Source organism: Erinaceus europaeus, chromosome 8, assembly GCF_950295315.1.
Source record: "Erinaceus europaeus chromosome 8, mEriEur2.1, whole genome shotgun sequence".
Classification (NCBI taxonomy): Eukaryota; Metazoa; Chordata; class Mammalia; order Eulipotyphla; family Erinaceidae; genus Erinaceus; species Erinaceus europaeus.
The window spans coordinates 104,030,779-104,050,835 of record NC_080169.1 but is presented as its reverse complement, the minus strand read 5'-3'; positions in this window follow the sequence as shown (position 1 = coordinate 104,050,835).

The following is a 20,057-nucleotide window of genomic DNA, read 5'->3' as shown; positions in this document are numbered from 1 at the left end:
TCCCGGAGATGCACACAGAGCATCTGTCCCGGAGGATGCAACAGCTCCCCAGCCTGGTAGGGTGGGGACTGGGCTCCCACCTTTAAAAATCAAAGGCCCATGGATGCTGACTTGATGGATGCTGTGCTGACACCTCCCTTGGGGCAAATGTGGGAATGGGCCCTTGTGACAACAATCTTGTGAAAATCAACATCTCCTCAAGAAAACAATATTAAAGTTGGAAAACAATAAAAGAAAAGGGAAGGTCATAGGGAAAAGGCAGCCTTTTGAACATTGGAGCTTGGGGACGAGACTCTCGGGCTCACCTTCTGTTTCTTTTCCATGTGCATGATCCCATGGCCTGACCCAGAGTGCCAGAGAGACTGGAGGACAGAGGAGGACAAGGTCAAGAGGACAAGAGGAGCATGACTAGGTGACCCACTGCTACTTGCCCAGGGTTTGAAACTCAGTGTTGCTTCCTGCTTCTCTAGGCTTCCCCTTTGCCCTAGGAGAACTTCGCTTTGAAAAAAAAAAAAAAAAATCCCAGTGAATGGTGGCTTTACTTCTTTTGAAAATTTGTTTAGTTATTCATTTCTTGGATAGAGACAGAGAGAAACTGAGATGGAAGCAGGGAGATAGAGTGGGAGAGAGATACCTATAGCATGGCTTCACCATTTGTGAAGCTTCCTCACTCTAGGTGGAGACCAGGGGTTTGAACCCAGGTCCTTGTATATGGTAACATGCGCATGCAAGTGATTTTATTTCCTTATTTTGCCTGCCAGTGCCTCATGCATGAATGATTTTGATGAGACTTTCTTCTTTTTATTTCAGATATAAAGGGAATATGAAAGAGAAGAGAAGGAGGGGGAGGGAGGAAGGGAGAGAGAGATGGACCATAGCACCACTCCATCATTCATGGTGCTGTTCATGGTCTCCCAGGTGGTACCAGGGCCTCAAACCCCATCTATGCATATGGGGAAGTATGCAGTCTACAAGGTGTGCCATCTTTGGGTCCCTGAAAGGTTCATTTATTTATTTAAACAGAGTACTCACTGAATTCTGGCTTATGGTGCTATTGGGGATTGAACCTGGGACCTTTGCTGCCTTAGGTCTAAAAGTATCTTTGCGTAGCCACTATATATTTTCCCTAGTTCAGCTGAAAAGTAGTTTTAAAGGACTTAAAGGCTCCTGTGGCCTTTGAGAAGAAAGTGCTACACCATTTCAATGCTGAGATGAGGCCCCACTTCCCCCTCTGCTCCTACTCAGCCCAGCACCCTGCACCCCAGCTGCTGCTTTACTGAGTGCTTTTGGGGGTGGTGGTGAGAGCATAGGCATATCCCTCTTTCTTTCTGGTCCCCATTTTGTGGAACCTTCTAGAGCCAGACCCCAGGCTGAGTTTCTGCTGAGTTGGAGAACCCAACAGCTCACACTGGTAGCTGAACTCATGGCAAAGTACTGTGGCCAGAAAGTTCAGGAGGGATGTTTTCTGCTGAGAGAGTCTTCGCAGCTCCAGAGCCCTCTGATCCCTGGAACAGAGAGGCCAGAGAATATAGCCCTGTGCCTCTGATTCTTACCCATTCACATGCCATGGCTGTTGCAAGGAGCTGCTACAGACAGGGGGACCGAGCTGGGGAAAGAGAGCTGAAAGGGGGCTCTCTTCTTCTGTTTGCTGGGATCACAGGGATCTGAATAGTACTGGCTGGAGCCAGGAGTCTGGGCCAAACACCACCAGCAGTGTTTACCTTTGCCTTTTAAATTATCTCACTTACAGGCAGAACTTATGAAACAAAGACAGAAAGGAAAAATACAAAGTAAAAATTGGCCTGGATTTGGTGGATTGCATCAAGCAGAGGACTCTGAGGAAAGAAAATGAAAAGAAGGAGGAGGGATGGGGCTTTGAGATCCTGGTATATAGTAGTGGTGGAAAAGGGCCTAAGTTGGAGATGAGAGTTTTTTGCAGACATCTATCACAGGGAGATGAGAAGGTAGATCTACGTGTCAACAACTGTACTGTAGACCATACCCCCATCCCCTGCAGTAAAAATATACTAAATGAGTCTGATCCACTTTAGAATGGAAAACAAACATTAGTGCAACACTTGATATCCCTTCCCATTTTTGTCCCTTATTTGTCAATAATTATGCACCTTTCCATAAAGTCTTGGTCATCATGTACAAAGTCTTTGTTGTGACTTTCCAACTTCACGTGGCTTAGAATAGAGTGTTTCCTACCTCTCAACACACCCATTTAGGTTGCTGAACTGACACCCCTTTTTTCACACTTTATTTATTTTAGTGAGCGAGATACAAAGGGAAATACACACACACACACACACACACACACACACACACACACAGAGGCCGATTAGTGTACCATCAGCGCTGGCCTATGATGGCACTGAAGATTGAACCTGGGACCTCAGAGCCTCAGGCATGAGAGTCTTTTTGTGTAACTATCATACTGTCTCCTGTGCCAGAACTGACACTCTTTCATGTGTTTGGCCAAACTAGTTCTCGACTGCTGGACATTTGGGTGGCTTCCAGTTCTTCTGATCATTATAAATAGAAGCGGCAAATGGCATCTTAAGAGGGAATAATGATGATAAAGAGCCAAAATGTTGCTGATTTGATCTGCACTGGCAACTAGATTGAGAGACAGCCTCAACGTGGCTCTTCCCCAACGCAGGGGTAATTAAACAGCTGCCTTGAAGGATGGCGGAGTGATTTATGGGCAGCAAGATGCTTTCAGTGGCTTTGTCAGTATCCTGTGGCATTAAGGATACGCTTGTTAATTATCTGTGGTTGATATAATAATTTAGGAAAAACAACACCTATTAAGATTTCTTCATTAGGCAAAAGGCGCTCTCTCTTTCTCTCTCTCTCCCTCTCTCTCCCTCCCTCTCTCTCCCCCTCTCTCCTTCTCTTTCTCTTTCTCTCTCTTTCTTCAGACAACACTCCCTGAATAACTGAATAATCTTCACTTCTGCTCTTTCACATGGGCATCCCACCATCCCTGGAATAAAAAAAGAGCCTACCATTTTGGAAAACCCTTCTAGGCCAGACCCCTGCTTTAATCTGCTTACTTATATTCAGAGTCATCAAATTAACCATTATGGGACCAATTAGTTTCCTGCAGGTGCCTCCATCTCTTGTGCTCCATCAGCTAAATTGAGAAACTTTGTGTGTGTTTTTTAGTACCCTGAATGGAGCAGAGATTTTTTGTTGATAAAGGAACTGAAGCATGGGGGGGGGGTGGCACCTGGCAGTCTCAGGCAGGCAGGAGACAGGCTGGAGTGTGCGTAGGGGAACACCCGGATCTTTTAGCTCTCCACTTGGCCCTTCCTCAGTTGTGCAGACCCCTCCCCTCTGAGCTGTCAGAAGATTCTCCCTCATCCATCTTGCCTGGAAGTGGGCAGAGAAAAGGGGCGTCACAGAAAGTGACACCAGAGACAGTATCCAGGAGCCCCATCCACATGCAAGACCTCATCTTTATATTTCAGTAAGTATTGAATGTAACTTATAGGCTGTATTCAGTCACGGCTCCCCAGTGTCACTGAGTCACCCTCCAATGCCCAATCTTCTTATTTCATTCTGGCCTGGATAGTACCAACTCCATTGCAGCCATCAAGAATAATTTTTATCTATGGGCTTCTCTGCTGAGCCAGCAACTGAGCCATTGCAGATTCCAGATTATTCTGCTTGGTGCAGGGAAAAGAGGGCGGTGGGAGCTGAAAGATAAGGAGAGAAAAAGCTTTCCCCAGCCAGCCAGAGGTGCTCTGAGAATCATCTGGGCCCTACAGAGCGCTTTCCTGCCTCTTTCCTCTCCGGGCAGCACCAGCATCTATTTTAGTAACATTCCTCAATGTAGCTCTTTGGAGAGCTGGGGGGAAGGGAAAGGCTCTCACACTATGCTTTCTTTTCTTCTTTTCTTTCTTTCTTTTTTAAACTCATCATTAATAGTGGGTTACAAGATTATAAGATCAGAGCTTGTAGCTCCAGACCACATCTGTCACCAAAGTCCTTTGTCTCCCACCTTCCCACCTCCCAAAGATAACCACCATAGTCCTCACAGTTTGCTTGCTCTGTTTTTTCTTTTAAGTTTATTTATTGGGCAATTAATGTTTTACATTTGACAGTAAATACAATAGTTTATACATGCATAACATTTCCCAGTTTTCCATATAACAATACAACCCCCACCAGGTCCTCTGTCATCCTTTTGGACCTGTATTCTCCCCACCCACCCATCCCAGAGTCTTTTACTTTGGTGTAATACGCCAATTCCAGTTCAGGTTCTACTTGTGTTTTCTCTTCTGATCTTGTTTTTTGTCAACTTCTGCCTGAGAGTGAGAATATTCATATTCATCCTTCTGTTTCTGACTTATTTCACTTAATATGAATTTTTCAAGATCCATCCAAGATCAGCTGAAAATGGTGGTCACTGTTTTTAATAGCTGAGTAGTATTGCATTGTTTATATAGACCACAACTTGCTCAGCCGCTTGCTCTGTTTCTTTCTTTCTTTCTTTCTTTCTTTCTTTCTTTCTTTCTTTCTTTCTTCTTCCTTCTTTCTTTCTCTCTTTCTTTCTCTCTCTATCTTTCTTTCTTTTTTGAAGGTTCATCTGCAACAGTTCTCTTGATTATACACATGAGTGAAACCACCTAGAATTTGTCTTTCACCTCTTTACTTATTTCACTGAGCATAATCACCTTCAGTTCCAGTCTTTTGTCCAAGAGAACACAGTATCATCTCTTTAAAATTAAAAAAAAATTTTATTATCCCTATTTATTGGGTAAAGATAGCCAGAAATTAAGAAGGAAGAGGGAGCTAGAGAAGGAGAGGGACAGAAAAACACCTGCAACACTTCTTCACCACTTGCAGAGTTTACCCCTTGCAGGTGGGGACCGGGGGCTCGAACCCACATCCTTGCACACTGTAACATGTGCATTCAACCAGGTGCACCAGCACCCAGCCCCTAAAATTTTTTTATTGTAGAATAGTATTCAATGGAGTACATATACCTCACAACATTGTCTTTTCCTTCTTCCTTCTCCTCTTCCTCCTTCTCTACCTCTCCCTTCTCCTCTTCCTCTCCCTCCCTCCCTCCTTCCTTTTTTTTTTTTTCTTTTGCCACCAGGTAATACTGTGGCTCAGTGACTATGCTATGAATCCACCTCTCTCTTTGTTCATTTTTTCTTTTTTCCTTCCTTCCTTCCCTCCCTCCTTCTTTCCTTTGTATTTTATTTGATAGGATAGATAGAAATTGAGAAGAGAGAGAGAGACTCCTGCAGACCTGCTTCACCAGTCATGAAGCTTTCCCCTTACAGGTAGGGAGTGGGGCCTCAAACCTGGGCCCTTGCACATGGTTATGTGTGCACTCAATTGGATGCCAACCCCCACCTGGCACCCATTATCCTAAAACTTATTTCTCCAGTCATCTCTCAATGGCATTTAGGTTGCTTCCACTCTTTGGCTACAGTGAATAATGCAGCTATGAACATAGGCACGCACGTATCCCTTTGAATTAGTGCACACTAATCTCTGTGTTGGGGGTTCTTCATGACTGTCATATTGACTTTGCAGAGTGAACCTCAGAGGTCTATGTGTTCAGCCCCATCACACCCACGCAGCAAGGGAGACTGCGAGAGGTGAAGTTCTTGACCAACATCATGAGACTAAATGGCAGAGCGGAGGATTTAAACTCAGGTGCTGCTTTCATCCTAGACGGTTCTCTGCAGCTCACATCCCTTAGGAGACCAAGCATCACCAGCAGTGATGGGTCCAGACCCTTGGAGGGAGGGGGACAAGACAGCATGGTATTACAGCAGAAGCTACAGGGCAGAGGCAACTTGCAGGGCTAAGGGGCAGAAGCACCCCTCTAGTACTCAAGGTTCAGGTTTCTGGGGTATCGTAAATAATGCTGGTTGTGACCTCTGAGATCAAAAGGGAATTTCTTTTTCATTTGTTTGCCTTGATCTGTGTTTGACTGCTAATTTGATCATTTTAGGGGGAGGATACCCTAGTGATGACAGAACAGAAATAGACTAGACTTGGGTTCATGTCCCCAGCTTGTACTTTAGTTAAATCTATAGCCCTTGGGTACCTCTAACTACCTGTTTCCTTTTGGAGGACTGAGATTGACACCAATGGGTGAAACCCTAGGTGGCTGGGCAGATCAAGGGAGATCAGGAAAGTAGAGGGACACAGAAGCATCATTGTAAAAAAAAAAAAGGCAAGTAGATAAGCTTCTATGATTATGTCCGATTTCATGGCTTCCTCTTTCTCCCAGCCAGTTGGTTTCTGAGAGTTAAATAGATGACAGAAGATTTTAAGGCCCATAAGATTTTAAAAAAATATTAGTGATTTAATAATGATCAACAAGACTATAAGGTAACAGGTACAATCACACAGAATTCCCACCACCAGAGTTCTGTATCCCATTCCCTCCATTGGAAGCTTCTTATTCTTTATTCCTCTCTGGGAGTATGGACCAAAATTCTTCTTGAGATGCAGAATATAAGAGTTCTGCCTTCTGTAATTGCTTCTCCACTGGACATAGATGTTAGCAGGTTGATCCATATGCCCAGCCTAATTGTGTAGGGCTGTGGAGATGTGAGGTTCCAAGACATTGTTGAGGTCGTCTGCCTGGGGAGGTCAGGATGTTATCTTGGTAGTGTCTGCAACTTGGTGGCTGAAAGGTGGTGAGATATAAAGCAAATTGTTCAATAAACAAAAACCCAAAGATAAGAACAGAGCAAATGAAACTAGGGCTCTCCATATGGGAAGAAGCTAGGAAGTTGATTTTAGGAATGTTCTCAGGGGCCCATGACTGTAGTGGTTTTTGTCTGACCCTGGTAGCTAGCATGCAAGTGGACTAAAAGCATTGTCTGGGAAGAAGGTGTCAGAGTTGAGAATAAGTAGAAGGCTGGATGAGGACAGAGAGTAGCTCCCAAAATATGAGGAAAGTATATAAATACCAAAATATGAGGAAAGTATATAAATATATAAATCAGCTGTATACTGCAATCATCTAACCTAGGGCACTGGACCTTCCCCATGGTACCACAGCTTTAATTTTTTTATTTTAGAAGGATAAAAGAGAGAGAGAGAGTTGGGAGAGGGAGAGATGTAGAAAGAGGAGAGACACTGGGGCACACTTTGAACTTGAACTGCATGAGCATGCGGCTTCCCTTGTGCTGCCATGTGGTGCCAGGACTCTAACCTCGGGCTTCATGGTGTCCCTTGGTTGAGGTATCTCTTAGCCTCTTACTATATTTTCCAAAGTGAAGCATCATTCTCTTTAGATATGACAAACAAGACTTCTGGAGGGTACCCCCGATCTATGGAACCAGGATCTGGGGTTGCTGGGATTACAGGCCTCTGCATGTTTATCTTGTTCTTTATGTGATGTGTATGCCCAAGCTTTTCCCATTATTCTTTCAACACTTTTGTGAACCCTTCAGCTCACCACAACCCATATCTATCTGCTTTGGGTCTTGGGAAGAAGGAGCATGGGGTATCTGTATTTATTTATTTATTTATTGGTTTATGCAGGTGGCAAATTCTTCTGCCCATGGAGAGAGAGAGAAAAGAAAAGGGGTGATGTCCACTGGTGTTCCCATGTGGTATTTGAAACCCAAGAGCTCACACATTAAATAAGGGATGGGTGTTTTGCCTGGTGAGCTATCTCCCAGTCCTCAAGGGAGTCCATCTCATTCTGCCTGGGGATACATCCCCCCAGCTGATTTCAACTCTTGAAGTTTCAGGGTCCCTCCTTCTTCTAGAAAGATCTCGGCCCCTACAGACTCCTCTGCTGGTTCCTGGAGACTGTCCCCATCCCACTGAGCTCGCCACCAACCTTGCCTCTCCGGCACCTGCTAGTGACAAGGCACAATTCAAGGCAAAGTGCAGCCCAAAGAGGGTTGATTTCATACTTGGCTTATTCCATCACCCTCTTTGGTTCTGGGCCCCATTCATCTTTCACTCACAATTCTCTCTTTTCACCCTTGACTGAGCTGGCCCTCTTCTAATTCTAAAATCTATTTTTTTTTCTCTCTCTCTCCCTCCCTCCTCCCTTTCCCCAGTCTGCCACTGAATCACATCAGCATGAATGTCTATTTCTATAATTCTTTTGCAATTCAGCCTTTCTTTCTGTCCTAGCCTTTCAGGCATGGCGCCTGGGCTGGTGAATGGTGGTGATTACCGTTCCCCTACCCACCCCCTTCTCTGACATACTGACACAAAAGTCCATCCCTAAGAAGCTCTGTGGCCTTCACCGTTTTCAGCCGATCTTGGATGGACCTTGAAAAAATCATGTTGAGTGAAATAAGTCAGAAACTGAAGGATGAATATGGGATGATCTCACTCTCAGGCCAAAGTTGAAAAACAAGATTAGAAAAGAAAACAAGTCGAACCTGAAATGGAATTGGAGTATTACACCAAAGTAAAAGACTCTGGGGTGGGTGGGTGGGTGGGGAGAATACAGGTCCATGAAAGATGATGAATGACATAGTGGGGGTTGTATTGTTAAATGGGAATCTGGGGAATGTTATGCATGTACAAACTATTGTGTTTACTGTTGAATGTAAAACATTAATTCCCCAATAAAGAAATAAATTATTAAAAAAAAAAAGAAGCTCTGTGGCCTGACCCAGGCACCTGACTTCTTTAGTGTCTGTTTCATCATCTGTAAAATTAGATGAGCCTGTCCTCTCTAAACAACCTTGTGGATGTCATAGTTGATTTTGTGTGGGGCTGGTCATAAATATTCACTCTATTTAAAATTTATTTCTATTTTGTTTTATTGGTAGAGACAGAGAATTTGAGAGGGAAGGGCAGATAGAGATGGAGAAAGAAAGAGTGACACCTGCAGCACTGCTTCACTGCTCATGAAGTTTCTCCCTGTAGGTGGGGACCAGGGGCTAGGACCCAGGTCTTTGTACATTATATCGTGCACATTTTGCACACTACCAGGTGCACCACCACACAGCCCCATCTCTATGTTTTAGTACACAGAGAAATAGCTCATAACTACCTATACAGAGAGCGTTTGTGTCTAAACTGATATGTCATGGTGGTTTCTCCAGGTATTTAACCAGTGGTAATTTTTGTGCTTTTAGGAACTGTAAAAACTTGGCCAGAACCTAAGAGAATTCCAGGATTGTGATGAGCAAAGGTCCAGTTTCTGAACGGGATTCAGCACTCCTGAATTCTTTCCAAAGGTATGCTTGCTTTCCTGTTGGGAGCAAAGAGGCTTGAGTCTTTGAAATAAGACAATGTGCCCAAGCTCACTTCACTTCTGCATTGCAGAACAGTTTCTAGAACCCAGGTCTCAGAGGTGACTGAACTTGACCCTGTGAAGTTGGCAGGATGAAACTCCTTCTGGTCAGCTGAATGCTTTTGAACAAAGTAGAAAAAGGTAATCCCTCTGACTGGAGGTAGTTGTACTCATTGTTCATGACTGGACACATCTCGATATTGGTCCTGGACAGGAGGTCTGCTGAGACCAACCACTGGGCTCCATTTTGCCACTGCCTAAGGCAGATGAGTTCTCTTACTTCCCAGAAGCCCCAGAGGCTGAGCTTTCTCTTTACCTGTGGGACCACCTGATGGTACTATGTGTCAGATCATAGCTCTCCTCAGCTTGGACTTGAACTTGAAGCTTGCACTGACCTTTGCCATTTTCAGGATCTTAGCCTTTGACCTTCTTTTTAGGAATTGGTGGGGCATAAAAAAATTTACAAAACACACTCTGAATTCTAGCAGTGCTCACATGCAGAGCCTGTCTCTACCTACTGTGCTAATTAGCACATGACCTAGAACTCCTAAGCTCATTGCCTTTTTTTAAAAATTATTTACCAAATGACTCAAAGGAGAGTATTCTTTAGTTAAAACAAAACAAAACAAACAAACAAACAAAAAAACAACAAATTCTCAAAGTGGTAATCACAGAGCTGAATAGATGAATGTACTTTAATAGATGCATCAAAGGAAAGGAAGAAAGGTGAATTAGACTTGACCCTAACAAATTCCTCCAAGGCCCAACTGTTATCAAGAGAAATGGAGGTCTTCCTTCTTCTTTTTGCCCCCCTCCCCTTCTCTCTCCTTCCCTCCTTCCACCCTCCAGCAGTTTTATTATCTTCCAGGGAAAGAGTTCTTGGTCTTATTGTCAGAAGACGTGAGTATCGTAATTAGATCAACCTCTCAGATGTATGATCTTCTGTTTCCAATGCTGAAGATGTTTTTCTGAGAGAAAAGAGGGGAAGTGATGTACCAGAAGGTTTCTTCCTAGAAAGGGCCCTCAGAGTGTCTGTCAGTTACTGGGACTTTCTTTCCTTCTTTGCCTTTCTTCTTTCTCCATAAAGCACTGCAGTGTGATGCTGATAGAAATGGAAATTGGCAAATGCTACAAATCAGACCTCTTATTGCTATTATTACTTTAATCCTGAAAGTTAGTGGATCAACATACCACTGCTTAAAGAAGTGGAAAAACTGCATATTCAAGTTGTACACCCAGGTCAGCTAAACTAACTGAAATTTCTCTCTCAGGCTGGTTGAGCAATTAAATCACATCAGACAGATAAGTAGGCTGAATAAGGATAAACTTGATTACGAATGTACAGAGCATGTACATGAATATAATTCTAGACTAGGACATAGTGAAGTTTTTTTTTTTCCCCTTCCTAAGTTAAGGAGTAGGCTCTAGGGCTGCCAGGCAAGAAGGAGGGAGTTTCATGATGGAAAAAAAAATACACCCAGAAACTCCATCATTTCCTTGCCACACAATGCAAAGATTATCTATTTCCAGAGACCAGGCAGTGGTGTACCCAATTGAGTACACACATTACCATGCAAAAGAATCTGAGTTCAAGCCCCTGGTCCCCACCAGAAAGGAAGTTGATGCGCAGTGAAGCAGCGCTGTTGCAAGTGTGTCTCTTTTTCTCCTTCTCCTTTTCTCCCTCTCTCAGTTTCTTTGTTTTAAAATTTTTTAAAAATTGTTTTTGTTTATTGGATAGAGCCAGCCAAAAATTGAAAGGGTAAGGAGAGACAGAGAAAGGTAGACAGCTGCAGACCTGCCTCCCCCCTCGTGAAGCTTCCCCCCTGCAGGTGGGGACTGGGGGCTTGAATCTGGGTTCCATTTCTTTCTATCCTATCACATGAAAGAGGGGGGAAAATGATGGTTAGAAGTAGCAGATTCATCATGCAGGCACCACGTTAAGTTCCAGCAGTAACCTTGGACACAATTAAAAAAGAAAAAAAAAGCAAGCTTATTTCCAGATTTCACCTAAAATCTGGGTAATGACACTAATATTCATTCTTTAAGTAGATGAGGAAGTGGCAAAAGTTACCCTGGAAGCTTGCAGGGCTTTGATTGACTCAAGCTTGCAATTGTCTACATGGCAAAGAGGAACATCTTGAAATGCCTGTTCTGTACCCCCTGGGGAGACGTATCTGAATAAAGTCATAAGCCCGTTGGCTTCCTCGTGCCACAGAAGGCCAAACATTGTCACACCACCTTCTGCATTAAGTGTAACATGATCCACTGTTGCTGTTCAGACCTGTAATGGAGGAGGAAGCTATTCCTAAAACCAACCTCCTTGTTCTTTACAGAGTCAGGTTTTAAACAGATAGAAGTTGGGAAGGGCTAGAAAGTCAGGGACTAGATTTAGGGACTAGCAGGGGAAAGTTTAAGATCTCTAGATCATCTTTCTTCCTGGATTTACTGCCCTTCGAGAACCTAGATGCTTATAATCAGTCTCAGCTATTCTTCCTTGTTTTGAAGGGAAAAGGTAACCAGGAACTGATGTTTAATTTTTTTTTTCCAGATTCATCTCCTCCACAAGGTCATACCAGATATGTCTATCCTTTTGGACCCTGGTTTCATGAATGTCTTAGGAGACGGTGGTAACTACCCTTCTGAGTCAAGGCCTGAGGCCTTTCAAAGCTTCCTAGTAATTCTGATGAGCAGCCACAGCTAGCATCACTATTCCAGTCTAAAGGTCCCATTCCTTATTGGAAGAATTGAAACCAAAGAAGTTAAGTGACTTCTGTGGATGGGAAGTGGTGCACAGGACAGAGTGCCATTGCCACCATCAATAAGGACCTAGGTTCCAGCTCTGCTCCCCACCTGCAGTGGAGAAGCTTCAAGAGCAGTGAAGCAATACTGTAGGTGTCTATTCTTATTTTTTTTCACCCCATTGTTATCTCTGGAGCTCAGTGGAGGCACTATGAAGTCACTGCTCTTAGCAGCCTTTTTTTTTTTTTTTTTTTTTTCCATTTTATTGAATAGGACAGAGAGAAATTGAGAGAGGAGTGGGAGCTAGAGAGGGAGAAAGTTAGACATCTGCAAACCTACTTTGCTGCTTTTGAAGCAAAGCACTTTGCAGGTCTGGAGTTGGGGGCTAGAACCTGGATCCTTGGGTGGCTCTTTGTGCTTAGTACTGTGTGCACTTAACTGGGTAGGCCACCTCCGGACCCCGATGTCTATCTTTTTCTCTCCCTCTCTGATTCCTCCTTTACTCTTGATTTCTCTCTGTAGCTATTAAAATGATGATAATAGTTATAATATCTTATTTGCTTACTTATTACTGGACAGAGATAGAGAGAAGTTGAGAGGGATAGGGAGATAGAGAGAGAATGAGGACACCTGTAGCCCTGCTTTACTACCCATGAAGCTTCTCCTTGCATGTGGGGATCAGAGGCTTGAACCTGGGTCCTTGTACACTGTAATGTGAGTGCTTAGCCAGATGCACCACCATCTGGCCCCATAGTATTTTTTAAAAAGAAGTTAAGTGACACCTGTGGCTAGGGAACTAGTTGAGTTGGTGGAGAGTAGAGCCTGCAGGCTTGAGTCTCCCAGTTTGATCTGAGGCACTGCACATTCTAGAACAGTGCTCTGGCTTTTCTCCTCCTCCTCCTCTTCCTCCTCCTCCTCCCCCTCCTCCTCCTCTTCCTCTTCTTCTCTCTCTCTGTTTCCTGTGAGAGTCACTATTTCACATGAAATAAAACAAAATAAATCTTTTTTTTAAGAAAAGAAGTTAAGCAATTTCTCCCAATTCCAACAGTTTTAAAGGGGTATCTAACTTCATAGCAATTCTTGGACTTTAAGAAAGCCGAAAGGCTCTTCAGATAACAGGATCAGCCATGCTGGCTTCTCTTCAACTGCCCTTCCATCTCCCCTTCCCCGTTCCTGTCCATACTGCTAGGGACCAATCTGTGCGCTTTAGGAACTGACATCTAAGACTTGATATTTCAATGTCTGGGTGCGGGAAAGAGACCCCTAGAGGAAGTACAAGATGGGGTGGGGTCAAGCAGTGGCCTACCTGGTTGAGCCCACACACTGCCATGCACAAGGACCCAAGTTCAAGCCCACCTGCAAGGGGGTGGGGGCTATGAGCCTTGCTGCAGGTATTTATCTTTCTCCTTCATTTCCTCACCACCCGTTCTCAACTTTTCTTTGTCTTATCAAATCAAATAAGTCTTTTAAAAAAGTTTTTAAGATGGTAGTGCATTCTGAGATTATGTCCCTGTTTGAGAGATACATAGTGACCCAGAGCCACGCAGAACTGTCACTAATGGAAGCGCAGCTCATTGCCTTTGAGAATCTGAATGGTATTTCCATTTTGCATAGTCAGGAAAACCACTGGTCTGGGTTTCCTCTGGGTTAGTTCTGGGCTCACCCACCCTTGCAAACTTTCTGGTTTGTCACAGGGCAACCCTCTTACCTTTGGGACAGAGGATGGTTGGAGATGACAGTAAGGGGTCAGCCTCCCCCCACCCCTCTTCCAAGAGGGACTGAGACATAAAAATAGTCTGCAAAGTGCTTTCACATGCATGATCTCATTTGGGTTGACGACCTCTGGCATGTGGATGGAGAGGGAAGTGGGAGACTTGGGAATTCAAATTGAAACTCCATTGTCTTGGGAAACCCTTTCCGGCAAATAGGAGTCAGCAAATCCCCACCTTGCAATCCCTCCTTCTCTGGCCAGGAGCATTTAGAACTAATTGAATCACTAGATTAGCTAATGCAGCCTCCATTAAGGCTGCACGTTCCCAGAGGAGAAGGCACTGAGGAGAAGCAGGAAGATCCACACCCAACCTAGGCAGGGTCCCAGCCCCCAACACCACTCGGTGCTGCTCTTGGTACTTCCCATGACTTCTGGACTCTGTAGTACTACTGAGTACTTCATTCCCACTACCCAGGAGAGTCCCCATAGAGTCCAGATGTGACCCCTTTACACTTTCATTCATTCCAGTCCTTTATTCTAAGGTACAAGAATGCATACTGTTCTCTTCTGCACTCCTCTCCTCTCCTCTCCTCTCCTCTCCTCTCCTCTCCTCTCCCCTCTTCTCTCCTCTCCTCTCCCCTCTTCTCTCCTCCTCTCCTCTCCTCTCCTCTCCTCTCCTTTCCTCTCCTCTCCTCTCTTCTTCTCTTTTCTTTCCTTTCATCATTAATAGTGGGCTACAAGACTATATAGTATGACAGGGTATAGTTCCACACTACACCCACATGCCAGAGGGTACTCTCACCGCCCCCCATCCCTTCCACTTCCCAGTGATAACCAACACACTTCCCAGACAATCCTACAAACATTTTGTTTACTTCTGGTTTACTATTATTATTGCAAGTTTATGAATATCGATTCTCTAGATTCCACATCTGAGTGAAACCATCTGGTAATTGTCCTTCATCTCTTTACTTATTTCACTAAGCATAGTCAACTCTAGTTCCATCCATTTTATTCCAAAGGCCACAAAATTGTCTTTTTTGATAGAGTATACTATCCCACATTTTTTTTTTAGCTAGTCAATTATCAATGGGCAATTAGGTTGCTTCCATACTTTGACATGTTGTGAATAATGTTATGACTGTAAGGGTATACATGTCCCTTCAAATTAGCATTTGAGTGTCCTTTGGAGACATGCCTAAGAGTGGTAGGCAATACACTGCTTTTCCTTGATTTTTTAAATTAGTGATATAATAATGGTTCACAACATTATAAGATCCCAGGGGTATAGTTTTCACATACACCCACCATCAGACGTCTATACATTCTCTCTCTCACCATAACCACCATCATTTTCACAAAGTTTGAGACAGACTTTAAAACATTTATTTAATTAAGAGACAGAGATATACTGAGAAGGAAGGAGGCAGTAGGGAGAGAGAAAGAGAGACACCTGCAGTATTGCTTCACCACCCATGAAGCTTCTTCCCTAAAGGTGGGGACTGGGTAATTGAACCTGGATTCCTATTTATGGTAACCTAAGCACTCAACCAGAAAGATAACCATCCAGCACTATTGTTAGAGAAATGCAAATTAAAGCTACCTTCAGATTTCATTTCACACCTGTGAGAATAAACTACATTGACAAAACAGGGAGTTGTAAGTGTTGGTGAGGATGTGGAGAGAAAGGAACTGTGTCATACTACCAATGGGAATGCACATTGGTGCAGCCCCCATGGAAAACTGTAGGCAGAATCCTTACAGGAATAAAAATAGAGTTGCATTATCTTTTTTTTCACTTTCTTTTTCCTTTTCATTTTTTTCTCTTCCCCATTCATTCCTTTCCTCTCTTGTTTATTATTTATTTATTAAAGGGGTTAATGCTTTGCAGGGCAATTATTGACATAGGCATACAATTTGATTAAATAATATAACCCCAAAGTTTTCTTCCTCTCCCCCTCCCTTCCCTAGAGTCCTTTGCTTTGGTGTACTACTTTTTTCTTTCTTATTGGCACCAGGGTGATCATTGGGCCTGGGTGCCTACATGACAAATTCACTGCTGTTGGTGATTTTTTTTTCCAGAGGCAGATAGAAATTGAGATGAAAGGGGGATAGAGAGGGAGAGACACACCTGCAACACTATTCCAATGCTGGTGAAGCCTTCTCCCTGCAGGTGGAGACTTGAGGAGGGGACTTGAACCTGGATCCTCAGGCATGGTAAAATGTGTGCTTTACCAATAAGCTATCTCCTGACCCCATTTTTCTTCTTTCTTTCTTTCCTTCTTTCTTTCTTTCTTTCTTTCTTTCTTTCTTTCTTTCTTTCCTTCCTTCCTTCCTTCCTTCCTTCCTTCCTTCCTTCCTTCTTTCCTCCCTTTCTTACTGCCTGCCTGCCTGCCATTTTATAAAGATAGAGAGGAACTGGAAGGAGAGACAGAGAGAAAGGAAGAGAGAAAAAAAAAGTCACCTGTAGCAGTGCTTCACTGCTTGTGAAACTGCCCCCCCCACTCCTGCAGGTGGAGATAGGGGACTTGAACCTGGGCCTCTGCAAATGGTAGTGTGTGCACTTAACCAGGTGTGCTACCATCCAGCCCCTTGTAATTTTCATCTCCACATCTTCCAACTTGGGAAAACTGAACCACAGAGTCAACTATCCTTTCCCCAAAGGGCATGAGGTAAATTGCTGGAAGAACAGAGACAAAAATCTCAGGTCCGATGACTCTCTTTTCATCCACTCAGCAATGCCTTCTTGCTATGAGGTGAGATACTCAGTCATTCAGATCATCTCTTGACCGTCTCCCACTCGTTACTGTGCTAACTCCTAGTAAGTAAGGAATCCCTGGCCCCTAAACTCATGGAACCTACAACATGATGACTGGACCGAGGACACTCAATACAAATGTGTGGGATACATGAACAAAGAGGAATTGATCCCCACACGAAGAAAGAGGAATTGGCCAACTGGAGACAGAAACCTGTTGATTCAACTTCCCAAGGAGGAGACAACCTCTCCAAAGTGGGATGGTGGTGAGTACTGGCTAATGTCTTTACTCTCACATTGGCAAGCCTAAGATCTTTCTGATTTCCCTAAGGACCCATTAATGGGCATCTTATTCTCATCTGACACCTCTGTGTCCTCAAAATCATCCATTACATCACGCAGCTAGTTGCCGCACATGGTTCCTGTCACTGCAGTGAGAAGGGAGGTTCCTTATCTCTTCTCTTCTTCCCTCTCTTCTTCCCTGTCCTCTCCTCCTTCTTATTTATTTATTTATTTATTTATTTATTTTACCAGAGCACTGCTCAGCTCTGATTTAAGGTGGTGCTGAGGATAGAACCTAGGACTTTGAAGTCTTCAGCAAGGAGCTTGTTGGAGTTTGCTTCTAGAAATGGAGTGCTTTATGTAGTTGTAGTTGTGTGTGTGTGTGTGTGTGTGTGTGTGTGTGTGTTCCTTTTGTTGTCAGGACTTCACTGGGCTTCATGCCTACATGATTCCACAACTCCTAGAGGACTGTTTTTTATTTGTTTTGATAAAGGGAGAAATGCAGAGAGGGAAGATAGGAGAGGGAGAGACAGAGAGAAGGGGCAGAGACACCACAGCACTGCTTCACTGCTTATCAGTGATCCCCCTTTTCATAGCTAGAGAACTTGAATCCTGACCCTCATACATGGCAAAAGCATGTGCTCTAAAGAGTGAGCCATCTGCAGGCCCTAGTAGTCAAAGCTTTAAGGCAACAATGAATTTCTGTAAAACAAACAAAAAACCCCAAACAAACAACAACAACAACAAAAATAGTTTGATCTTTCTTGTTAAAAACATGCCCTTTTCTCAGTAATATTTCATCATGGAAAATTAGAAAAGACAGACAAGCAAATAGAAAATAGAAATATCATCTGCCACAAGCCAAGAATATCTAGTGCTAACATTTTGGTGAATTTCCTTCCAACCTCACTATATATACACTTACACACATGTATATACATATATGGATATATGTTAATATGTATTTATACACATATTGATACACATTTATATGCAGATGTGCATTTTGTATGTATACATGTATGCCTGGCTTTATAGAGCAGAAACATAACAGAAGTGACTTTCAGGTCACACCCAAGGTGGCAGAGAGTCCTGGAGGCTCAGAGCCAGCCAGACTGTGTGAGTCTGAGGGTGGGAGAACAGTGTCAGTGTGGGATGGGTGAGAGGCGACCCTAGCTCCTCACTGCAGCTGTGGTGGGGAACGGAGTGGCTGTCACTATGTCTCTGTATAGCTGAGTCCAGCCTTGAGGGTCACACACTAACCTGTGATCTGGGCAGGGGAGAATGAGGCAGCCTCTGGGAATCACACACAGAGCCTCAGGAGAGAGATTTCTAGGAACAGACTTGCTGAAGCCTCTGACAATGCCTAGAGAGAGAAAAGAGCCCTGTGGGCAGGGGAAGGAGAAAGAGTCTGCAGGATACTCCATCTCAGGAAATAAAGTCAGAGAGAAATGGTTTCTCTCACTTGCTCCTCCTCTTTCCCCTCCTCCTTCTCTTGCTCCTCCTCCCACTCATCTCTTTCTCCCCACATCTCAGAAATAGTCACCTCTCTTCTCACCCAGCCCCCCCCCCCCCCCCCCCAGTCCTCAGTCTCTCCCCCAGGTGGGTGGGAAAGAGACTGAGGGCTGACACACTCTTGACTTTGCCCTGAGCCTTAGGTAGCTTCTGTTCCCACATGGCGAGGGGAAGAGTCCTTGGTGTTCCAAAGCCCATTGCTGGGGGGATGGAGTGGGGAGCAGACAGAGGTTTTAAAGCCTCAGAACTATCCTGAGACACAAAATGGGCACACATTCAGAATGGTGTCCCACCCCATAACAAGGGTATGGTCAAGTCTGTGCCCACCTGTGGAGCCCAGGGAAGATCTTTCTTCCCATGTTCACACTTGGGGACATCACAAGCATTTCTTGACATCAGCATGGCTGGGAGACTGGAAACTAGGCAGGTGGGTGCATGCTTGAAACTGGGGCTGTTTGATTTGGAGAGCCAGAGGTTAAGCATCTTAGCAGTAGACCACTTGGCTAGGGGACCCTATGTATCTGGTAAGGAATTGGCTGCACTTCACCTCTCCATTCACCCCCAGCCAAGGAAGAAAACCTGCAGACAGGAGCCAGAGTTGAGACTCACTGAGCCAAGGTGGGGTGCTGGGGGAGGTGGGGGTGAGAGATTGAAAAGTGGAGTCAAGGAAGCCAATGGTCACTACCACAAGTTTTCAAGACTCCTCCCTGTGTCAAAAGCCCACCTTGTCTCAGCCACCAGACCCTCTGCCCCTGCCTCAGTCACCTGCCAGCTCAGGGTGATAAGATGCTCAGGACTCTGCCTGCCAGTTTATCGGGTCACAACATAAAGCTGACATCACACAGGCACATTTTTGTTTGTTTTTATTGCCACCAGAGTTACAGGTGGGATTCAGTGTCTGCAGGATGAGTCCGTCTTATTTTTTGTTTCTATTTTATTTGATAGCAAAAAGAGAAGTTGAGAGAGGAAGGGACTGAGGTAAGGAGAAAGAGAGGGGGAAGGTGGGAGGGAGCGAGAAAGATGATAGATAGATAGATAGATAGATAGATAGATAGATAGATAGGGAGAGAGAGAGAGAGAGAGATACAGGACTATTTCACTACTTATGAAACTTCCTTCCCTCTTGTAAGGGATGAGTGGAGGCTCCAAGCCAGGTTCTTGCACATGGTAATAATGTGCGCTCAGCTGGGTGTGCCACCAATACAAGCGTGTATTAATATCTTATGGGTGATGGTGATGTACCCCTCAGGGACACAGGGTGGCCCGTATCTGGGTGGATTTTGAGAACAACTCTGCCTCCCTTGCTGGGTAGGAGCCCCTGGATACTTTTCTGGCTTTGTTTATTCTCTCTTCACTTTGTCTTTTCCCTTTCTTTCATTTTTAAAAATAGTTTTATTTAAACTTTATTATTCGTTCGATAAGGCAGAGCGAAATTGAGAGGGAAGAAGGGAGAGAAGGAGAGAGAAAAGGAGACAACTTGCTCATGAAGCTTCTCTCCCTGCAGATGGGACAGGGGCAGAGTGGGGGTGGTGCTGGCTGGAAGCCCAGTCCTTTCTCATGGTAATGCGCCACCACCCAACCTCCCCTCCCCCCTTCCACTTTTTCTTTTTCAGAGTTGGGGGATGCCTGCGTGAGTTCATTCCTTCCCAGGTCAACTTCATTCTTTCCTTTCAGAGGCAGACAGAGAGAAAGGGACTCTAGCACTGGAGCTGGGGTCCTGAGCTGAGCTGCAAGCCTGGCACAGAGCAAGCCCTTCCCAGCAAACTATCTCTCCAGCTGTCTTTGCCAAACACAGG